Source organism: Pristiophorus japonicus, chromosome 20 (genome assembly GCF_044704955.1).
Source record: "Pristiophorus japonicus isolate sPriJap1 chromosome 20, sPriJap1.hap1, whole genome shotgun sequence".
NCBI classification, from domain to species: Eukaryota; Metazoa; Chordata; class Chondrichthyes; family Pristiophoridae; genus Pristiophorus; species Pristiophorus japonicus.
In genome coordinates, this window is record NC_091996.1 from 51,475,512 (window position 1) to 51,496,471 (window position 20,960).

The following is a 20,960-nucleotide window of genomic DNA, read 5'->3' on the forward strand; positions in this document are numbered from 1 at the left end:
GCTCTGACCATCATTTTCCTATCCACTCTAGCTACAGGTGTGGTGCCAGAGGACTGAAGGACTGCTAACGTTGTACTTTTGTTTTAAAAGGGAGAAAGGGATAGACCAAGTAATTACAGGCCTGTCAGCCTAACCTCTGTAGTGGATAAATTATTGGAAAAACTCCTGAGGGACAGGATAAATATTCATTTGGAAAAACATGGATTAATCATGGACAGTCAGCATGGATTTGTCAAGGGAAGGTCATGTCTTACTAACTTGACTGAATTTTTTGAGGAGGTAACCAGGATGGTCGATGAGGGCAGTACGTATGATATAGTATATCTGGATTTTAGCAAAGCTTTTGATAAGGTCCCACATGGTAGACCAGTCACAAAAGTAATATAGCCCATGGGATCCAGGGCAAAGTGGCAAGTTGGATCCAAAATTGGCTTGGACACGGGAAGCAAAGAGTAATGATTGATGGGTGTTTTTGTGTGTGGACAGCTGTATCCAGGGAGTTCTGCAGGGCTCAGTGCTGGGTCCCTGGCTTTTTGTGGTATATATCAATGACTTGGACTTAAATGTTAGGGGTATGATTAAGATGACACTAAATAGGCCGTGTTGTTGACAATGAAGAAGAATGCTGTGGACTACAAGAAGATATCAATGTACTACTGGTCAGGTGGGCGGAACAGTGGCAAATGGAATTCAATCCAGATAAGTGTAAGGTAATGCATTTGGGGAGGCCTAACAAGGCAAGGGAATACACATTAAATGGTACGACACTGTAAAGTGTAGATGAACAAAGGGACCTTGGAGTGCAGGTCCACAGATCCCTGAAGGTAGCAGGCCAGGTAGATAAGGTGGCTAAGAAGGCATATGGAATACATGCCTTTATTAGTCGTGGCATGGAATACAAGAGTAGGAGGTTATGCTTGAACTGTATAAAACATTGGTTAGGCTGCAGCTGGAGTACTGTGTGCAGTTCTGGTCACCACATTACAGGAAAGATGTGATTGCACTGGAAAGGGTGCAGAGGAGATTTATAAGACTGTTGCCTGGACTGGATAATTTTGGCTATGAGGCAACATTGGAGACGCTGAGTCTGTTTTCATTGGAACAGATGAGTCTAAGGGGAGACCTGATTGAGGTGTATAAAATTATGAGGGGCCTGGATAGAGTGGATAGGAAGGACCTGTTTCCCTTGGCTGAGGGATAAACAACCAGGGGGCATAGAGTTAAAGTAATTGGGGGGAGATTTAGAGGAGATATGAGGAGGAATTTTTTCACCCAGAGGGTGGTGGGGGTCTGGAACTCACTGCCTGAAAGGGTGGTAGAGGCAGAAACACTCACCAGATTTAAAAGAAACTTGGATGTGCACTTAAAGTACCGTAACCTACAGAGCTACGGACCAAGAGCTGGAAAGTGGGATTAGGCGGGATAGCTCTTGGTCGACCGGCACGGATGCAATAGGCCAAAATGGTCTTCTTCCAAGCTGTAAATCTCTATGATTCTATGAACTGCTTAAAGTTGAAAAATTCATGAAAATAGCCTCATCTCCAGGAACAGGCAACTGCAACTGAAGTCACTGTAATTCGGAGATGCCCCTCTGCCGTTTAAGTGTGTTGAGCTAAGCAGCAGTTTGTTGGAAGAGATAATTGAATGGAGCTAATTCAAAGGAAATGGTTATTTTTTAAACATTATAACCCGATTGTTGAACCTCAGCACTTTTGGGCCAATACAGAAGGAAAAGGTCATTTACGATGATTGGCAAAAGAACCCGAGGAAAGACGAAGTATTTTTTTACCCAGCGAGTTGTTAGGATCTGGAATGCATTGCCTGAAAGGGTGGTGGAAGCAGATTCAATAGTAACTTTCAAAAGGGAATTAGAAAAATACTTGGAAAGGAGAATGTTGCAGTACTGTGGGGAAAGAGCAGGGGAGTGGAAATAATTGGATAGCTCTTTCAAAGAGCTGGCATGGACACGATGGATCTCATGGCCTCCTTCTGTGTTGTATGATTCTATGATTGCATTACTTCTATCCTTTCTGCTCTTCAACTGCTAGTTAAGCCACTTGATCCATTTTAAAGGTGAAGTCTCAGGAGTTCCAGGATTTTGACCCAGCGATGATGAAGGAACAGCGACATAATTTCAAGTCAGGATGGTGTGCGACCTGGAGGACAACTTGGAGGTGGTGGTGTTCCCATACACCTACTATCCTTGTTCTTCTAGGTGATAGAGGTCACAGGTTTGGGAGGTGCTTCACAGGAGCATTATGGGGGAAAAAAACTGATACCGAGCCACATAAGGCAACACTCATTGAAGTAGGTTTTAAGGAGCATCTTATAGGAGGAGAGTGAATTAGAGAGGCGGAGAGATTTGGGGAGGGAATTCCAGAGCTTAGGGCCTAGGTGGCTGAAGGTAAGGCTGCCAATGGTGGAGCGATTAAAATCCAGGATGCTCAAGAAGCCAGAATCACAGGAGCATAAAGATCTTGGAGGGTTGTAGGGCTGGAGGAGGTTACAGAGATAGTGAGGGGCGAGGCCATGGAGGGATTTGAAAACAAGGAAGAGAATTTTAAAATGGAGGCGTTGCCGGACCGGGAGCCAATGGACGTGGAGAGTGCATGGATCAACTCGGCCAGTGGAGGTACCCTATACGAAACTCCATCATCCTTTGCATTAAAGTATTTATTTTCCTGTTGAATTCTAACATATATACAAGGAATGGAAAGTGATTAGTCAAAAGAAACTCCCTGCTTTATTTTTGTATCAGATTTCAATGCCCAAAAGCACTTTCCAAATAGCTGCTTTTATTTCATTGTAATTGAGAAACCCTCATGCCTAATTCCATGAGATGACTTATCAATCATAACTGCAATTTATGTTTGTGTGGAGCATGAAAAGGAAATTGTCTCGCAACTTTGATTTATAACTCACGACTTCTGCGTCTCTGCTCATTAGGTTCCATCACCATACTGAAGCTTAAACTGCCCTCATTACAGCTGTATAGGGAAACCGCCTGAATGTCACACAAAACCCCAATGGCTCAAAATAGTTCGATGCACTGATGAGCAGCAAAGCTGAAATCTTTCTAAATTTATCATATATCTGAATACAAAAGATTGTGCATGTCATCTCCTGCATCTAGATGAAATCTTTTAAGAGGCTTTCTCACCACACGTTACCACTTGAGATTTCCTGATGCAATATCAATTTAACAGGTTCACCCGCTCTTTGCAATCCAGTGTATATTTGGTTCACCCTTGCTAATTGGCATTCTGCAGAAGCAAGCAATTTATTTTGCCAACTAGGGCACTCCCAATTAGGACAACGGATATTATGTGGTGCTTTCAACTTACACGGTTTCCCACCCCCACAAATTCTCTTTTGATTTAAATAAAATGCACAGTCATTTCTATGCAGAATAACGCTTGTCAGAATTTTCCAATTAAAGGATCGCCAATTAGCGGCCAGTAACCATTGGGAAGCATAAAGGAGATCAACAAAGGTCAGATGTCCAATCAAAGTCAACAGTACAGGCTTTTGTCCAGACTGGTCACTTTATTTTATCAGTTTCCATCTGTGTCCTTTCCAAATACTGATAAATATTTAGCATGGTCTCACTGAGCAGATACAGAACTTGAGAACTACAGTGATTCTGCCAGTGTCAATGCTGTTCCCAGCAGACAAGTACAGAAACACTAAGCAGCTCAAATTAAGCGATTTGGTTATTTGCGTGCAATGGTTTGGGGAACAGTGTCTACAGACCGGAGATGAGCAAAGCAAAGGTGGCTGTCCTGACTGTGCTGTGGTTATACCGTGAGACTGTGTGAGATCGGCAGAACCATTAAAAGAATCGATTGTCACTGACTTGGAGTTGGTTAGTTTGGCTGGAATCACATTATCATCAACAGGGAAGAGCTCCGCATTCCCACATAAGGACAGCGTGGCTCCTCGGGTTGTAAATGTTCACTGTTTTGAGTGTGTAGGTTCCTTAATGTTAAAAAAAAACTTTGTTCGATTTTTGAAAATGTAATTATTAATTTAGGTGCACTTACACAATGGCCCAGAGTTTCCGTAAGTTTGCATTGGTTTTACCAGCACACCTCACCTGAAATCGGGTCAACCCAGCCTCAAAGATTGCAGGATTTTAAGCGCAAGTTACATCAAGCTTAATTCGAATTTTCACGAGCTTTCACAAAAACATCGCGCTGGAAGTCGGCCCCACCCACAAAACTGGCCACGCCCCCAGATCAAAATAAGGAGCAAGGCGATTGTGCCCATTGGCGGCCTTTCGAGGAGGCTCTTCAAATTGAGAGAGCTTTTTTATTTAGGCGCAAAGGCACTGGCAGGCACGTTTTAAAAGTTTTTAAATATTAACAAATATTTAATTTACTAAGAAACTGAAACTAATAACTCTGTATATCTTTTTAATTTCCTTTTAAGTGATTTAAAATCAGGTTACTCACAGGTGGTGGACCAGACACAGTGATTAAAAATGCCTACTTTTTGTGATAAACCCATTTTCAGCTGTATTAATCAAACTTAACCATGCATCAAGGAATATTTTTTAATGCAAGGTAAAAAAAAATTACATTCTACTCCATGACCCGATTGCACTGGTTCATGGAGGATTTTACTTTTGTGTTTATGCAAATCTGTTTGAGTGGAAATTTGAACTGTAACTTCACTTTGTAAAACTAGCCCAATTTGAAGAGCAATTTTCTCCCAAACTGTCTATTGCGCCCAAAGCGGAAACTCTACCCCAATGTGTTTAACCTCCCTGCAAAACAGTTTCAACTCTACACAAGACGACACTCATGAAATGTAAATGAGGTGTGTCGGCCCAACTCTGCGTCACCCCATTGGTCAGTTCTGGATTTAGGCTGCATTTGACACTTGAACTGTAGTGTTGATGGCTTACACCAACATTACATTGGTTAACTTGCAAAAGAGAACTCACTCCTTTAGTTCATTGAAGAAATCTTCCTTTCAGTCTCCTCACCCAGAGCTCCAGGACATTTATTTCACCTCTGAAAACTAGAACGTGATCAATTGACACTAACAGTTCCATCATGCAGCTGCTGCATGGAGCAGATAGGAACTGGCATCTTCCTTGCTCCGAGATGCCACTTCAGAGATCACCTATTAAAAGATAAACACAACATTAACTGGGTTCCATCATGCAGCACACGCTGTGCGTCCAGTTTCTGTTCAACTGCTGCAAGGCCTTTTCATATAAACTGTACCTTGATTGTATCGAACAGTAGTTTTACGACCTAGATTTTCTAACTTCCCACCTGTTTAAGGATTAAATGACTTGACAGATGATTGTGTTTGGAAATAGAAGCTCAGTTATTCTTCGAAATGGAGTTCACTTCATTCATTAAAGTCCAGAGTTTTGTAGTTTAAGATACAGGACCAGTACGGCACCAGGCACATTGCTGGTCGAACACTGATCTGACAGCATAATGCAAGGTCAGCTCTGTGACAAAAACAAAGCATTTTTGTCTTTTGTTCAATTACTTAAAAGAAAAGACTTGTATTTATAAAGCACGACCACTGGTCATCCCAAAGCACTTTACAGCCAATTAAGTTGTTTTTGAAGTGTATCACTATTGTCATGTAGGAAATGCAGCAGTCAATTTGTGCACAGCAAGCTCCCACAAACCGCAATGTGATAATGATCATTTGTTTTAGTGATATTGATTGAGGGATAAATATTGGCCAGGACACCGGGGATAACTCCCCTTCTTTTCTTCGAGATAGTGCCAAGAGATCTTTTACATTCTTCTGGGAGAGCAGAACTGGTTTAACATCTCATCCGAAAGACAGCACCTCCGACAGTGCAGCACTCCCTCAGTACTGCAGTGGAGTGTCAACCTAGATTGTTGTGCTTAAGCCTCTGGAATGGGACTTGGAACCACAAACTTCTGATGTAAAGGTGAGAGTGCTACCCACTGAGCCATGGCTGACATTTATCTGACTCCTTTATGGTCACATCCTAAATATGGTTTATACTGCTGATTTGATGTTTTTTTTCAAGTTATATCAATCTACTGATTGTCTGTAATGTCAAAGGTATTAATGTGTATCTGCGGCTGGACCTTGTGAAACAAAATGGGGCTTATCATGCTAATGTTGAAAGCAGTGTCATTGATGTTAATCTGTCCAATCGTGTCCTCAATAGCTGGCTGGGCAATGCATTCAAGCAATCACTAAGTTCCTCAGAGTATTTTTGGGATAGAGGGTTTGGTTGACAGCTGTGTGACATCAATAATGGTTTATATTTGGGGAGTCCAGGCAATGGGAACATAAATGAAGTAACCAGCCTGGGTAAGCATGGCATTTGTGACCTGCATGATGCAACTGCACACTGCAGGCGGGACAATCTGGCAGGTGTTTCACGCTGGTGCTCAAAGGGCATAATTATTCAAAGCAGCGGAAATCTTGACAACCATTGACTCTGTCTATCATAGAAGTTCTCCTTGGGTCTGGCTGCAGGAGTGTGTGCAGATCCATAAGTATCTAACCACATAGATATCCACACCGAACCACACAATGAAATGTCCCTGGACAATCTGGGATACAGAGCAGCTGAGGTCCAGATTTAAGAAACTTTCAATAAATTTGTTTCTGGCAAAACAGGTGAACAAGTAGAAACAAAAGACACTTTAAGAGAAAGAACCCAACATAAGCAAAGGGACTTTACCCATTTCACAAAGGCACTGATATCTGAAACGCTGTTCGGGCACTCGATTATGGTGCCGTTCCCTGATTAAAGCAAAATTGAGGCCCTTAATGAGCCGAGCGCTTGACTAGTGCATAAGCTCTCAGTGCCAGGCGGGCTTCAGGACCCAATTGTCACACGCCCTGCGCACCAGGTACTGAACAGGCCACAGGCCTCAGTGCCCCGTAATGTGCTGCAGTGCAATGGATGCGGAACCTCAAGTAACAGCCCCACCGAATCAGCAGTGCTCCCACAGGCCAATTCCAATGCCACGGCCATTGCCCTGGCTGCTTCAGTGCAGACCAGGAATGAACCTGCAACCTTCTGGTCTGCAGGACACAGTGCGACACTGGGTGCCCCAGTAAGGATAGTGGTGATGCAGAAGGATTTCAATCCTGAAACAACTAACCCTTTTTTTCCTTTGCCAGGAAAAATAATGGTTCACGAGTCTGGCTTTATTTTAGAGCAGTTTGCTGCGATAAAGTCGAAGGTTTCAGTGTTAATTTAATTGATGGTTCCATTAAAAAAAAATCCTGTAATTATTAGTTAGGAATTTGCAGCAATAATGCAATACCAGTGGCAACATCTCTAATATACTAAATAATCACGAGGTCTATTTTGTTCCTTGGGATGTTGAGCTGTTTCATCTGCACTGTTCCATGATTTTTACAACAGTGCATCCATTACAAGTTATGGCAGAAACTAACAGCACATCATTTGGGATAAAAATCAATCAGTGTGAAGCAGATCACCCTGAGCTGGATGCCTAATTCCGTTCAAGCTTTACTTGCTTAAAAAGTGACACTGATATTTGATTCTTCGTTCAGATTTTCCGCGTGCTGAAGGAGAAAAATGCAGGCACGTTCAAGGATTAATTTTCAAGCCTCACAGTTACAGTCTGACAATTTGTCACGAAGAGCTTTCAAATTCCCGAATGATTTATCAAGAGAGCGGGATGGAGTTAGTAACACAGTGGTCAGTGGCATGGTGGTCAATAATGTAACGCTGTGGTCAGTAACATGATGGTCAGTGACATGGTGGTCAGGAATCTTACACTGTGGTCAGTATTGTAACAAACTGGTCAGTAACATGAATGGGGTTTATAACAGAGTTTTCACGAACAGGAAAATTCAGTTATACCCCCAAGAACTCAATGCCTTATGGTAGATCTTAACATTCCCTCTGCCCCCAAATCTACTCACCATATTCATCAATCCCTTTTCAATCGATAAATGCCTCTCATTGCCTTTTTATCATATTCATAATGTGGGCTTCATCAAGCAGGGCATTGAGTTTTTTTCCTAAATTTAAATTACTAATGTGCACTGTTCTCCTGCAGTGCTGGCTTCAACTCCCTCTCGCTCTACTGACGTTGGAATTTCATAAATCTCCAAGACTGGGGTTTATTCATCAATAACAGTAGAGACAATTTGCCGGATTTTGCGGCCGGTTTGGCAGCGCACTCTCAGCTTGCGCATGCAAATGCGAAATTCAGAACTTGCGGTCTGTCAACGTATGTGCTGACAGGCCATCCACACGGGCCACGGAAAGGCAATCGCTAGCACAGAGTTGAGCTATTTGCCCACTGATTGGCCAGCAATTGTGCACGGAAATGCTACGGTTGATGCAAGCAGGCACAAGGCTTGTTTGCTATCTGATACATCCTTACTATACAGTATAAATGCACACGAGGCCTATGCTTGAGAGAAGGTCAGTCTGTGACCTGTCCTTTATTCCATAGCACTCAAGTGATGGAAGTGGGTGGAGCTTCCCCTTTTATATCTGAAGGTCCAGGTTAGGAGTGTCTCCCACAAGTTCACTACCTAGTGGTCATTGTTCTCACAGTGTACAACTTAGGTCAGATTATACATGGGTTACAATGCTGGTTGAATACATGACATCACCTCCACCCCCCAAAGTCTTATTGGGATCACAGATTGAGTCTCTCTGGTGGTTTACGCTCTCTTGTAGAGCGCCTGAGTTGGGGCTCCAGTTGTTGGGCGCTGGCTTGAGTGTCTGCTGTTTGCGGTGCCTCAGACCTGTCCGGACTGCCCACAGTGACTGGGCTCTCCTCCCTTTGGTTCCTGTGTTCGGTCACCTGTGGAGGAGTGAACTCTATATCGTGTTCTTCCTCTGCTTTTTCTATGGGGTTGCTGAATCTCCTTTTTGTTTGATCCACATGTTTGCGGCAGATTTGTCCATTGGTAAGTTTAACTATCAGAATCCTATTTCCCTCTTTGGCAACCACAGTGCCTGCGACCAATTTGGGCCCTGCAGCATAGTTGAGGACAAAAACAGGGTCATTTACATCAATACATCACGCCCTCGCATTCTTGTCATGGTTGTCATATTGTGACTGGCGCCTGCTCTCGACAATTTCTTTCATGGTGGGGTGTATAAGGGATAACGGAGTTTTGAGCGTCCTTTTCATTAGCAGCTCTGCGGGTGGAACCTCTGTTAGCGAGTGCGGTCGGGATCTGTAGGCCAACAGGAGGCATGATAAGCGGCTTTTTAGTGAACCTCCTTGAATTCTGAGCACCCCCTGTTTGATTATCTGCACTGCTCGTTCTGCCTGGCCGTTTGAGGTCGGCTTGAGCGGCGCCGTTCTGACATGGTTAATTCCATTGCCTGCCATGAAGTCCTAGAATTAAGTGCTTGTGAAGCACGGGCCATTGTCGCTGACCAAGATGTCCGGTAGACCGTGGGCGGCGAACATTGCCCGTAGACTTAAAATGTCACACTCGATCCATTTGGAGTAGGCGTCGACTACAACCAAAAACATTTTTCCCATGAAAGGACCTGCGTAGTCCACATGGATGCGTGACCAAGGCTTGGTGGGCCAGGGGCTAAGGGGGGCTTCCCTGGGCGCATTGCCCAGCTGGGCACACATGTTGCACCTGCGAACACAAAGTTCCAGATCTGCGTCTATCCCTGGCCAGCAAACGTGTGACCTGACAATTTCCTTCATCGTGACAATGCCCGGGTGCTCATTGTGGAGTTCTCTGATGAACACCGCTCTGCCCATCTGGGGCATGACTACATAGTTTCCCCACAGTAGGCAATCGGCCTGAATCGAGAGTTCATCCCTGCGCCTGTGAAATGGTTTAAATTCCTCAGGGCATGTCCTGTACATGGCTGCCCAGTCCCCATTCAGAACACATTTCTTGACTAGAGACAATAGTGGGTCTCTATTTGTCCAGACTTTAATCTGACGGGCTGTCACGGGTGAGCCTTCACTTCCGAAAGCTTCAACAGCCATGACCATCTCAGCAGCATGCTCGGTAGCCCCCTCAGTGGTGGCTAGTGGGAGCCTGCTGAGTGCATTGGCGCAGTTTTCGGTGCGCGGTCTGTGCCGAATTGTGTAGTCATAGGCGGCTAATGTGAGTGCCCACCTCTGTATGCGGGCCGATGCGTTTGCAGTTATGGCCTTGTTGTCGGCCAAAAGGGACGTTAGGAGTTTGTGATCTGTCTCCAGCTCAAATTTCCTGCCAAACAGGTGCTGGTGCATTTTCTTCACCACATATACACATGCGAGCGCCTCCTTTTCGACCATCCCGTAACCCCTTTCTGCCTGGGACAGACTCCTGGAGGCATAAGCTACCGGCTGTAACTGACCCTTGGCATTGACATGCTGCAACACACACCCAACACCATAGGACGACGCATCGCACGTTAACACAAGTTTCTTACATAGGTCGTATAGCGTTAACAGATTGTTGGAACATAGCAAATTGCGTGCTCTATTAAAAGCCCTTTCCTGGCTGTCCCCCCAGACCCATTCGCAACCTTTGCATAGGAGCACGTGTAACAGCTCGAGCAGCGTGCTCAATTTGGGAAGAAAGTTACCAAAATAGTTCAGGAGTCCCAGGAATGAACGCAGCTCCATCGTGTTATGGGGTCTGGGTGCTCTCTGGATCGCTTCCGTCTTGGACGCAGTAGGGCTGATCCCGTCTGCTGCTATCCTCATCCCCAGGAATTCTACCTCTGGGGCTAGGAAGACGCATTTCGCCTTTTTTAATCGCAGCCCTACCCGGTCCAGTCTGCGTAGCACCTCTTCCAGGTTGTGCAGGTGTTCTTCAGTATTGTAACCCGTGATGAGGATGTCGTCCTGAAAAACCACCTTCCCTGGAATCGACTTGAGGAGGCTTTCCATATTTCGTTGGAAGATCGCGGCGGCCGAGCGAATCCCGAACGGACATCTGTTGTACTCAAACAACCCCTTGTGTGTCGCGATGGTGGTCAGCTTCTTTGATTCACTCGCCAGCTCCTGGGTCATGTAAGCTGAGGTCAGGTCCTATTTTGAAAAAAGTTTGCCACCGGATAGCGTCGCAAAGAGATCCTCCATTCTCGATAGCGGGTACTGGTCTTGGAGTGACACGCGATTGATGGTGGCCTTGTAATCGCCACATATCCTGACCGACCCATCCGCCTTGAGCACTGGCAGAATGGGCTCGCCCAGTCACTGAATTCAACTGGCGATATGATGCCTTCCCTCAGCAGGTGTTCCAATTCACCTCCTATCTTTTCCCGCATCACGTACGGCACCGCTCTGGCCTTCTGGTTACTGGCCTGGCATCTGGGTTTATGTGAATCACTACCTTGGCCCCCATGAAAGTGCCAATGCCAGGTTGAAATAATGAGTCAAATTTGTCCAGGATCTGTGAGCATGATACTCGCTCCACAGAGGAAATTGCATTGACAGCGCCCCATTTCCAGTTCATGACAGCAAGCCAACTCCTCCCCTGTAATGCGGGACCAGCCCCCGGGACAACCCAGAGTGGCAACCTGTTCTCCGAATCTTTGCAGGTCACGACTACTGTGGCGCTGCCTAGCACCGGAATGATCTCCTTTGTGTATGTCTGTAGCTGTGCGTCAATCGGCGATAATTTTGGCCTCCCACAATTTATTGAACTGTTTGATACCCATCAGGGACTGGCTGGCCCCCGTGTCTAGCTCCATTGATACTGGGATGCCATTGAGGAGCACTTTCATCATTATCGGTGGCGTCCTGGTGTATGAACTGTATACGTGCTCCACATGACCTCGCTGAACTTCAGCTTCCAGCGATTTCCCCCAGTGTTCATTTCTGCAATTTCTACAGGTATTTTGCTCATCTCTGCAAACTCCGGCTGAGGGTGTGCCTCCACGCCTCCAACATGAGCTGCTGTTTGAAACAAAAGGTCCCTTGCCAGTCGATCGTCCCTGACTGCCCCTGTTATTGTCCTTGAGTGCACCATTAACAGGTGTTGGTGGCCCCATTACTGGCCACATTGTCCCTTGCAATGGCGTGAATCGCCGTTCAGCTTGCCATTGTCTCTGTCGAACTCCCCCTCTGGGTTCGACTACATGTTGGGGCATGTCCGATTGCCCTTGTCTGCTTGGAGAACTGTGTGCTGCTTTAACAATGTTGAATCTCTGTCCCAACCATTACTTAACACAGTACCTCTCGTCTGTTCTGCTCGTGGCCATGCTCACGTGGTTTAAATCCCATCCTCGTCGCTATTGATACGTCCTTACTATACAGTATAAATGCACACGAGGCCCATGCTTGAGAGAAGGTCAGTCTGTGACCTGCCCTTTATTCCTTAGCACTCAAGTGATGGAAGTGGGTGGAGCTTCCCCTTTTATATCTGAAGGTCCAGGTTAGGAGTGTCTCCCACAAGTTCACCACCTAGTGGTCATTGTTCTCACAGTGTACAACTTAGGTCAGATTATACATGGGTTACAATGCTGGTTGAATACATGACACTATCTAAGGAATTAATTAAACATTTTCTGATTGTAACTTATACACATACACTGTATCAAATGAGTTTCTGCAAATATTGGCTGGAATTAGAGTTTTAATCATGTCTAAAATTATCAAAAAATCACATTTTTAGTATGGTTGGCAGCGTGAAGGTAATTAGGAATAAAATTCCAATTCTGTAAGTTGTAATTAGATTAGATTAGATTCCATTACATCTCATTATGGGATTCCCTTCGGAAATGATTGAAGTGGAATTTTGTTTTGTGATTGGAAGACCGGGCCTATGTGATCCCAGGTATGCTTCCGCACCGCCTGCGTCCTTGGGAACTATGGGCCATTAAGCTGCACTCCGCCTCGAGGCCTCAGACTGCTAATTCTCGCAGCCTCGCTGCCATGAGGCAGATTCGCAATTACTTTGCAGGTCGGAGGCGTAGTCCGGAGGTACGCCTCAGACCGCAATTTTTGGCCCACATATTCCACAAATGACAAGCCCATGAAATGTAAGCAGGTCGAGCCAATCGAGCAAGATGTAGAAGCAGCCAGTACATGGATGGGCAGCAGGTCCTGGTCAAGGACTCAAGGTCAGAGCAACATTGCAGAAGAGCAGCTGACATCACAGCAGAACAGTGGATCCTGTTTGGAGCAAGGGAGCAACAAGTCCACATAGAAGCAAAATTGTAGGAGAACGACCCGAAGAGCAGCCGCCATCAAACCAACCAGATCTTGACCTGTATCAGTTCATGTGTGATCAGATGAGTACAACTGGCTTTGCAAACAGATTTGGTTTAAAACTTTAGGTAGTAAGCAGTGGCATAACTATGCCAATGCAGCCAATACAGTGGCATTGGGGCCGTCTCACTGTACTGCAAGGTAATCCCTCATATGCTGCAATTTCAGAAACTTTCGTTCCATTGTTATAATTTTTTATTGTTGTTTCTCATCATTCATTAGTTATTTTTGCATATTTTTGATGAGTTGTTGGAGTTGAATGTTAATTTGTTTCAGTGTTCATTTTTAGAGTAAGTGAAATTGAACCGAACAAAAGCAAAATTGAAATGCATTTTTTTATTAAAATAATAGTTTTTGAGAAAAGGAAACATTTCGATGTTTGCATTGGGGCCCATATCCTTTAGTTACGCCACGGGTGGTAAGGTATATTTTTTTGGCCTGCAAAAGTTCTGAAGTTCAATGTGCCAGATTTGGGCCTAGTGAGAGACTCCAGGTTGAAAATAATCCACAGCATTTGTATTAAATTTGTCAGAAACACAATTTCCTTATAAATATCGCTGAGTAATTTCAAACCAGAAGTTGGTAAAGTCCAAGGGCTCAATTTTGCCCAAAGCATTTTTTTGGCGTACCTGAAGAGTGATTTTTTGGGGCCTAAGTACGCTAAAAAAAAATTCTAAGTTTCCCCATTGGATTGCTTAATTTTGGCATGGCTTAACCCGACTTTTAATTTTGGGGGTGGAGCCTTGATGTGTGCCAAATAGATCGGGTTGCCATGGTGGCAGGTACACAATGTGAGCTGAGGCTGCAAAGTGAAGCATACAACCAGCTCCCAACACATTAAAAGAATTGAAAACACAAAGCAGCAACTTTCCTCCAACTCCGCTCGAAGGGCTTGACGGTCCGGTCCCATTCTCGGTCCCCATTCTCCTGGTCCGGTCGGTCGCTCGCTCCCTCTCTCTCTCTCTCTCTCTCTTTCTCTCTCTCACTTCCCCTCTTCCTCTCTCTCTCTCTGTGAACCAGGGACCAAGAATGGGACCGGACCAGCAAGACCTTCGGGCGGGGTTGGAGGTAAGTTGCTGCTATGTATTTTTCAATTCTTTTTGTGTGTCCGGGCATCTGCTGCGCTCATTTCCTTACCTGTACCGATTTCCTTAACCCTAGGGAAGGTTTTTCAGGACAGGCCACATATGCTGGCCTAAGCAGAACTGGAGTAACTCTCAGCTGGCCAAACTTCCCTAAATGGTCACAAGTGGCGTAGGTGGTTGGTTATTGATTTGGATGAGGGAATTGAGTGTAATATCTCCAAGTTTGCAGATGACACTAAGCTAGGTGGCGGTGTGAGCTGTGAGGAGGATGCTAAAAGGCTGCAGGGTGACTTGGACAGGTTAGGTGAGTGGGCAAACGAGTGGCAGATGCAGTATAATGTGGATAAATGTGAGATTATCCACTTTTGGGGCAAAAACACAAAGGCAGATTATCTGAATGGCAGCAGAATAGGAAACGGGGAGGTGCAACGAGACCTGGGTATCATGGTACATCAGTCATTGAAAGTTGGCATGCAGGTACGGCAGGTGGTGAAGAAGGCAAGTGGTATGTTGGCCTTCATAGCTAGGGGATTTGAGTATAGGAGCAGTGAGGTCTTACTGCAGTTCTACAGGGCCTTACTGAGGCCTCACCTTGAATATTGTGTTCAGTTTTGGTCTTCTAATCTGAGGAAGGATGTTCTTGCTATTGAGGGAGTGCAGCGTAGGTTCACCAGACTGATTCCCGGGATGACAGGACTGACATATGAGGAGAGATTGGATCGACTGGGCCTGTATTCACTGGAGTTTAGAAGGATGAGAGGGGATCACATAGAAACATATAAAATTCTGACGGGACTGGATAGGTTGGATGCAGGAAGAATGTTCCCGATGTTGGGGAAGTCCAGAACCAGGGAACATAGTCTAAGGATAAGGGGTAAGCCATTTCGGACTGAGATGAGAAGAAACTTCTTCACTCAGAGAGTTGTTAACCTGTGGAATTCCCTACCGCAGAGAGTTATTGATGCCAATTCATTGGATATATTCAAGAGGGAGTTCGGTATAGCCTTTAAGGCTAAAGGGATAAAGGGGTATGGAGAGAAAGCAGGAAAAGCGTACTGAGTTGAATGATCAGCCATGAACTTTTGAATGGTGGTGCAGGCTCGAAGGGCTGAATAGCCTACTCCTGCACCTATTTACTATGTTTCTATGTTTCTATGTTAAAGCCCCCTTTAGCTGAGAAAAAAACTGACCTAAAAAAATTGTAATTACCTGAGTTACACTGGTACAAATTGAATGGGAAAACTGTGTTTTTTTAACATAGGCCAAAAAGAGCTGCCTGTTCCAAAATAAACGGCGCAAATCACTGGGGAAAATTGAGCCCAAGGAAGGACAAAGTGTACATTACCTGAAAAATGAGTGGGCTTAATGGGCAGAATGCCCTTTTCTGATTCCACCCTTCATGGTTTTGCATTGTCCTGTATCTTGTCTGGTTCTAAGATCAGAATGAATCATCACATTGTTGATTGAGTCCTCATTTCCAAACAATTTTTCAGCCCTCCATTACTGACCTCTGCTACTACCACAGTGAGAGACAGGGAAAGAAAGAGATTGGAGAAAGAGAGAAGGGGCAATGGTAGGGGAAGAGAGAGAGATGAGAGATTAAAGGAGAAAGAGAGAGGAAAAGTGAAAATCAAGCACAGAAGGAAAGAGAGAGAGAGAGAGAGAGAGAGGCTCAAACATATAAGGAGGAAAGAGAAAAGTTCAGAAACGGGAAGATGAGAAGAGAAGCTCAGATGAGACAGAGGTTTCTAGAGCCCCGGGAAACCCATCTGGAGGTGTTAAATTGGAAGGAAAGTTAAATTCATGTCAAAAGGCCCTCATTTATGTCCAATTATCATCTTAAATGATGACATCATTGTCCACCCACCTGCACTAATGATGGCACCTACTCCGGTGAGCAGGTTACTTGCACGCAGTCAAACACATCTCAGTGAAACCCGAAAGTTGGCACATTGGAGCTAGGTTGAGGTCACAATTCTTTTTCTCCGAATTTAACTACGCACCCAATCCCAACCCGCTCGTCCTTGCCTATTAAAAGTCCCCCTCTCTCTTCCCCATGACTTCTGAGGTTGAGGTTTGTCTTAATCCACTTCTTAGCAGGTATGTACCTGCAAATCTAATAATTGGCAATCTTGCTCAGAGGACACTGGGCCACTGGGGCCTTTGGTGAAAATGTCCTCTAATAGGTTATTTTCTGCATTTGGGGCTGAGGGATACTGCTGGAGCAGAGAAGAGGGAGTGTCACTCTGAAACTAACCATGCTATATACCTGGGAGTGCCACTGGGTACCTGAAATGGAAAGCATTCTATACCCCACCACTGACTTCCATAAACACTATCAGCACAAAGTAAGTTTGTTACAATATCGGCAAGGGATGGGCATCAAAGGTGGGTAAATGGTGTTGGGGTACAGACTAACCATGACTTAAATATTGGTGGAACAGGCCCGTGGGGATGAATGGCCCACTCCTGTTCCTGAAAGAAAGACTGAAAGTATTTAACATCTGCAAATTCACAGATGTGATTTCTTCATTCATTAGAAAGTGTCCCTCAGCCCCCAGTAATCTTAGTTGTACAATTCCATGGTCCGTTTACTCCATGATCACCGACAGCTTTACAGTCCAATCATGTAAAAGGTCACTACAAAAAAGATTGTTCATTTTTGCTCTTTTCAAGATCATTTTTTTGCAACTCCTGACAGCAGAATGTGAGACTTACATTATCACATCGGCATATGAAATACATTAAAGATAACGAGAACATGTGACAATTGTACTCCTCTCCAATAGAATCTGCAAAGTAGAAAATAATTGCAATTTGAACTTGTCCTTCATACCTCTTAATAACTGTGACCCAGTTCATTTGGAACTAATGCCAGACCCATAAGTCAGAAACAGCCAACCTTTTTTTTTAAACTGAGAAAAATAGAGGAAGACCCAAGTTGACAGTCCAGGCTACTATTGAGGCTGAAATGTACAGAGACAAATAGTTGTTTTGTTTTTTTGTTGGAGTGTGAGAGAGGTTCTGGAGGAACCTCCTCAATAAGAGCAGGCTGGAAAAAAAACCTTCATCAAGGAAAGGAAATTTATAGACCAAGGCCGGAATTTTCTGGCGTCCGTGCGGGCTGCATTGGAGACAGGTTGGGAGGGAATTTTGAAATAACTTGAAGCGTTATCGCGCTGTCATCCCGCCCCCACTCGCCTTTCCCTTGGGTGTGTTTGCCAGTGAACCAAGCGACAGAGGCGGCCAAGGTGAAATAGGTGATTACTAGGTACTTATCAGAACATTAAACCTCTTTTTAACCCTACTTTTCAAATTTCCCAGAATGATCACGGGAATCACGCTGATCAGGAACCATGTCTGTGAACCTGTGGGAGAAGTTCAGTGGCCACTGATCAAGCTCATTAGTACACAGCACGGAAAACACAATAAATACTCCCATCTGACACCTGTTCACTTTCCTGAGGCAGATGCTGTTGCTGAGTTCATTGTTAAGAGGTTGCAAGTGTTTCCAGCAAAGTCTGGATCCACTGTCACGTCGTTGGTAGAAACTATCACACCATTGGCAGATTGCTTCGGACATCTCTAATTGACTACCATCTATTACATCAGCATGGGTCCTCAAAGTCGGACAATGATGAGCCTCAACACCAGCAGCACCAGGCACACCAGCAGCACCAACAACAACACCACCAACCTTCTCCTCAATCACCTGATGCTGCACAGGACAGAGGCCATCAGTGCAGGGCTGCTTTGCGTTGGAGGCGATACCCCCAATACAGGGTATACAGGCAGGGGATGAGCTTTCTCAACATGACGGAGCAGCAGTGCCAAAGGAGGCTCAGGCTATCGCGCCAGGTCATCACAGACATTTGCACATTACTGGAGCAAGACCTGCAGCCAAGAGGTCCTGGTGGCCACGACTTACCAATAGCTGTCAAAGCACTGTGCAAAACGCAATCAACTTCTTCACCTCAGGCTCCTTCCAGGGATCTGCAGCATGACATTTGCGGCATCTTGCAGTCGGCCACCCACACATGCATCACACAGACCTCCGATGCCCTTTTTGACAAGTCAGACAATTATATCAACTTTCCCAACAATGAAGCCAGTGTTACTGAGCGGACGCTCGGCTTTGCTGCTCTGGCTGGCTTCTGGCGGGTGCAGGGCATCATCGACTGCACACATGTGGCCATCGGGACACCCTCATTATCACCCAGGAGTCTGTGTCAATGGCAAGGGCTTCCATTCCCTCAATGTGCAGCTCATCTGAAACCATAGGAAGATCATCGTGCATGTGTGCGCCAAATTCACTGGCAGCTGCTATGACTCTTTTGTCCTGTGCCAGTCCAGCCTCCCTCAGCTCTTCACTCCTCCAGACATACCTTCCGGCTGGCTTCTTGTAGACAAGGGCTATCCACTGAAGATGTGGCTCATGACACCTTTGAGGAGGCCATGTACTGAGACCCAGTAGAGATATAAGGAAAGCCACATTTCCATCAGATGTGTCATAGAGCAGACAATAGGCATGCTGAAAATGATGTCCTGACAGATCTGGAAGATCCCTTTAGTACCCACCAGCCAGAGTTTACAGAATCATTGTGGAGCAGTGCAGCAGCGAGAATTAGCGCTGCATGAGAAGTAAGGCTCTGAGTGCACAGCCTCTTCAGAAGAGGAGGAGCATCAGCTGAAAGATGAGGAGGAGGAGCAGGAGGAATCTGCGGTCCAGATCCCATCAACACCAGAGCACATTGCTGCCCGGGAGGCCAGGGATGGCCTCATCCTGGCCAGATTTACTTAACTTCAGGCATTACACCCATATGCCTGCCATATGCTGTGCCAGATTCCCACCACCCCATAACATCAGAATAAAGCATCCCTACAATGATCAAGCCAATCCTTTCACACTGACCACCATTGCTGGAGGTAACATTATGTCTCAACATTCACTCCAACTCACTAAGCCACTTCCAAAGTTGCACACAAATTTAGCCATGGAAGGAAAGAAGAAAAGGTTGGAGTGAGAGTGATGGAATGCATGTAAGGAATGGGAAACATGGATGAGTGTGAGGGGTGGTTAGTCAGATGGAGATGTGATAATGTAGATAGACAGGGATGGGTGGAGGCACAAGGTAAATTGATGTGAGTAAGGATGTGCAGGAGTAGGGTTGGGAAGGCAGAGTGAAGGGGATTTGATCAGAGGCACAACAGGATGAAGTTGAGTGTGGCTTTGCACTTACCTTTCCTGATCTGATGAGATCATTGAAACATTTGCGGCACTGCACCCAGGTCCTCCTTACAATATCCCTGCAGTTGACCTCCCCTGCTATTAGGAGCCGGGCTGCTTTGGTCTGCCTTGGAGGTCTCTTAGAACATAAGAACATAAGAAAATAAGAAATAGGAACAGGAGTAGGCCAGACGGCCCCTCAAGCCTGCTCTGCCATTCAATAAGATCATGGCTGATCTGATCATGGACTCGGCTGCTCCCCATAACCCCTTATCCCCTTATCATTTAGGAAACTGTCTATTTCTGTCTTAAATTTATTCAATGTCCCAGCTTCTACAGCTCTCTGAGGCAGCGAATTCCACAGATTTACAACCCTCAGAGAAGAAATTTCTCCTCATCTCTGTTTTAAATGGGCGGCCCCTTATTCTAAGATCATGCCCTCTAGTTCTAGTCTCCCCCATTAGTGGAAACATCCTCTCTGCATCCACCTTGTCAAGACCCTCATAATCTTATACGTTTCAATAAGATCACACCTCATTCTTCTGAATTGCAATGAGTAGAGGCCCAACCTACTCAACCTTTCCTCATAAATCAAACCTTCATCTCCGGAATCAACCGAGTGAATCTACTCTGAACTGCCTCCAAAGCAATTATATCCTTCCGTTAATATGGAAACCAAAACTGCACACAGTATTCCAGGTATGACCTCACCAATACCCTGTACAGCTGTAGCAAGAATTCCCTGCTTTTATACTCCATCCCCTTTGCAATAAAGGCCAAGATTCCATTGGCCTTCCTGATCACTTGCTGTACCTGCATACTATCCTTTTGTGTTTCATGCACAAGTGCCCCCAGGTCCCGCTGTACTTTGCAATCTTTTTCCATTTAAATAATAACTTGCTCTTTGATTTTTTTTTCTGCCAAAGTGCATGACCTCAAACTTTCTAACATTATACTCCACCTGCCAAATTTTTGCCCACATTTAGCCTGTCTATGTCCTTTTGCAGACTTTTTGTGTCCTCCTCACACGTTGATTTTCCTCCCACCTTTGTATCATCAGCAAACTTGGCTATGTTACACTCAGTCCCTTCTTCCAAGTCGTTAATATAGATTGTAAATAGTTGGGGTCCCAGCACTGATCCCTGTGGCACCCCACGAGTCACTGGTTACCAACCAGAGAATGAACCATTTATCCCGACTCTCTGTTTTCTGTTAGTTAGGCAATCCTCTATCCATGCTAATATATTACCCCCAACCCCGTGAACTTTTATCTTGTGCAGTAACCTTTTATGTGGCACCTTGTCAAATGCCTTCTGGAAGTCCAAATACAGCACATCTACTGGTTCCCCTTTATCCATTCTGTTTGTTACATCCTCAAATAATTCCAGAAAATTTGTCAAACATGACTTCCCGTTCATAAATCCATGCTGACTCTGCCTGACCGAATTTTGCTTT